This window comes from Meleagris gallopavo, chromosome 6 (genome assembly GCF_000146605.3).
Source record: "Meleagris gallopavo isolate NT-WF06-2002-E0010 breed Aviagen turkey brand Nicholas breeding stock chromosome 6, Turkey_5.1, whole genome shotgun sequence".
NCBI classification, from domain to species: domain Eukaryota; kingdom Metazoa; phylum Chordata; class Aves; order Galliformes; family Phasianidae; genus Meleagris; species Meleagris gallopavo.
In genome coordinates, this window is record NC_015016.2 from 186,936 (window position 1) to 190,279 (window position 3,344).

General features: G+C 40.3%; 1 protein-coding gene across 1 annotated transcript in view; it reads left to right on the top strand.

Annotated features, from left to right (window-relative positions):
* Positions 1 to 3,344, top strand: part of MAP4 (microtubule associated protein 4) — a 241,347-nt gene that overhangs the window by 165,965 nt on the left and 72,038 nt on the right.

Consider the following 3,344-nt stretch of genomic DNA (forward strand, 5'->3'; position numbering starts at 1 on the left):
ACCTGCATCAGAAAGTTGTCTTCAACGCACTGCAAGAACCGTCTGGACCGTGCGTGCCTGGCCATGTTGGTTGTCCAGCAAATATCTGGATAATTGAAGTCCCCCATAAGCACCAGTGCCTGGGAACGTGACGCTACATCCAGTTGCTTTTGGAAGGCCTCATCAGCCTCCTCATCCTGATCAGGGGGCCCGTAGTACACACCCACAACAGTGTCACCCTTACCAGCCTGCCCCTTGATTCTCACCCATAAGCTCTCCACTGCTACATCACTCTCCCCCAAGTGAAATTCAAAAGTAATAACTCTTCCCTGTATATCATACACCAGCTTATCTGCAAGTTAAGCACTAGGATTTTACAGAAAGCTCCTTTAAAGGGTTTTGTTTGCTTACATTTATAACTGTGCAGTATCAGATATTCATCTGTAATAAACGAGCTTTTCTTTTTCTGTTTAAAGAAAAAGCAGGCAGTGTGCTGCAGTGGGAACCTCTATCAATAAACACGGAACAGTTGGTACAGTTCATTTCAAACAAATAAAAGCAACAACAGATTTCTGCATGATGGCAGTGCTTTTTCTTTCATTTTTCTTCTTTTCATATATGTATTTGAAATATGTCCTCTCTTCAGAAGACTGTGCATACCTTGCTGAAAGGCATGCTCAAGGAAAGCATGGTGGAGCTACAAAAATTGAAGATTAAAAGTATTAGAATATTCTCTGAAGACCATTAAATTTTATCACTGCGTGGTAAGTGAAATTAACTTGATGGAAGTGAAAGATTTCATTATTAATGTGTTTTTTAAATATCTTTTTGTGAATCCTTCTCACATTTTTATAAGCTTTATGAAGCCACAGAAGAGATAGGCAAATTTTAATATAGTGAAAATCCAAGCTGTTACAGATTTGACATGTTAGAACCAACATCCACAAAGCAACTTTGAGCCAGAGCTCCGGGAAATAATAACCTTCCTCTATCAAACACCATTTTAATGATTGAGCAGCTGGCCAAGTTTTGTGTAGTGCCTTCAGCTTTGTTATCTTAAACTGGAACTCCAGACAGAGCAGAATTTAGTGCTGCGGTGGTATTTGATATGGTTTCTAACGCATATTATGCAGTGAGGACAATTTCTTTGTAGTGCACAGAGGAATGTTCCATGAAGAGAACTTTTTGGGTGTCTCCTTACTGACAGCTTAATTGCACAGTTTTGCACAGAGTACATCCAGAAACCTCTTTCAAGAAATCTTCATAGTGATTTGTCACCAATTGTGTGATGACACTTCACATTTCCCCTTGCTGTCTAAATCTCTATGTTCAACTTCCTTTGCCTATCTTAGAATCACAGAATGGCCAAAGCTGGAAAAGACCTCCAAGACCACCCAGTTCACAGTCCACCTATCACCAGTATTTCCCCACTGAGCCATGCCATGTCCCTCATCACATCTGCATGTTCCTTCAGCACCTCCAGGGATACTGATTCCACCACCTCCCTGGGCAAGCTGTTCCAGCAGCTCACCACTCTTTCAGATAGGAATTTTTTTCCTAATATTATTTTGCTGACTCTAATAAGAGTGCACTGTTTTTTGTATTTTATTTTTTGGTTTATTCTGCCTGTTTTCCTTAACTAAAGTCTCTCTTGTCCCAGACAGTTCATACTGCTTTTCTTAAAAAGTGTGGAACATTCTGGGTCCTGAAAGAATTTCTTATGTCAGTTAATATTCTGTAATGCCAAGAACTAACATTCAAACTCTGTTCTGTTTGCAGACAATACTGGCAACGTATGTATTAGTTTGCAAAACCATTAAGCTGTATCAGAATGGTTTCTGTTCCTCCTCAACCTTCTTTGTGATACGCTTTGCCTAATGAAACTTGCTTTAAAATCTATTGTAGCATTCCATCACAGAGATTAAAATATCTTGAAAGAAGACCCTGGGGTAATGTTATCCAAGTCTGGAATGTGACAGTGGGACATAAGGAACATGAAGATCACCAAAGGTGTCAGTGAAAGTAGAGGAACAAGGCACTTGGTTCTTCTCCAGAGTCTATTCTGTTTTATATTTTAATGCATCTAGCTATTAAGCAAATGAAGAAAACCTTGAAAAGAGGTGCAATTATATAAATACTGTCCATTTGAATGTTTATAGAAGTTAAAAACTTGCTTCAAAGTGGTGCTGTGAAGATCACTTTTTTATGACTGATGTGAACAGTTTGGATAAAGTTCTGAAATAGTCTGATGTGAAAATGATGCCTTAACTTTTCATGTGAATTTTACTTTAATAACCCTTATTTAAATAACCCTCTGGAGAGATTTTATATTTTGTAATAATGCAAGCAAGATGAGCTCTCACCAGCACAGAGCAGAGGGGCAGGATCACCTCCCTCACCCTGCTGGCCATGCTTCTTTTGGTCCGGCTCAGGTTGGCTTTCTGGGCTGTGATGGCACATTGCTGGCTCATGTCTAGCTGCCATGCACCAGTGCTCCACGTCCTTTCCAGCAGAGCTGTGCTCCATCCTTACACCCACCAGCTTGTCCTGATAATGAGGTTGCTGTGACCCAGGTGCAGTACCTTGAGTTTTGCTTTGTTGAAACACGTGAGGTCCTCCTGGGCCTGCTGCTTGAGCCTGTCTTTCTGAAAGCAGATAAGGGATGAACAAGTCAAGGAAGTACTTTATTTCAGCATCAGTGAGTAGGTGCTTTTTTCAGTCGTGGAGATTCAGCAGTCCACAATGAATGTAAAGGGATGAAACAGGCTTGGTGAGATGAAGAGCAGTAGTCCTCAGAGAGTTAAAATCAAGACTTACTACATGTCTTACTCTGAAAGTACTGTCTCCAGTTTCTTTCCTTGGAAACTACAACAGATAGAAAGAACACAGTAATGTTACTTGATAGAGCAAATTCTCAGCTACGAAACAGTATTTTTCAGTATAGTCACCACCATGAGCTATGTCCTTTTGCCAGTAAAGAGCAAGAGAATTTTGTGAAAATTTGAAAAGTTTGAATGGGTCCTCTGTCTTATTTTGACAGATAGGAGAGAAAACGTAGGGGGAGGTGGAGAAATACTGATGAATGCAAAAATAAGTCAAATAATGAGAGTGTTATAAAGGCCAGTCATTGGCATGATAGACAAGAGTCAGCTGAAGAATCAAACAGCCAGCATGCTCCTCTTTTGTCCTGCTGTCAGTCCATACAATCTAGAGGCCCATAAATAAATTGGCAAATATTTGACTTGTAATATATCATTTATCTGGATGTATTTTTACACTGCGCTTTACAGAATCACAGAATCAGAGAATGGCCAGGGCTGGAAGGGACCTGAAGGATCACGAATCTCCAACCCCCTGCCACAGGC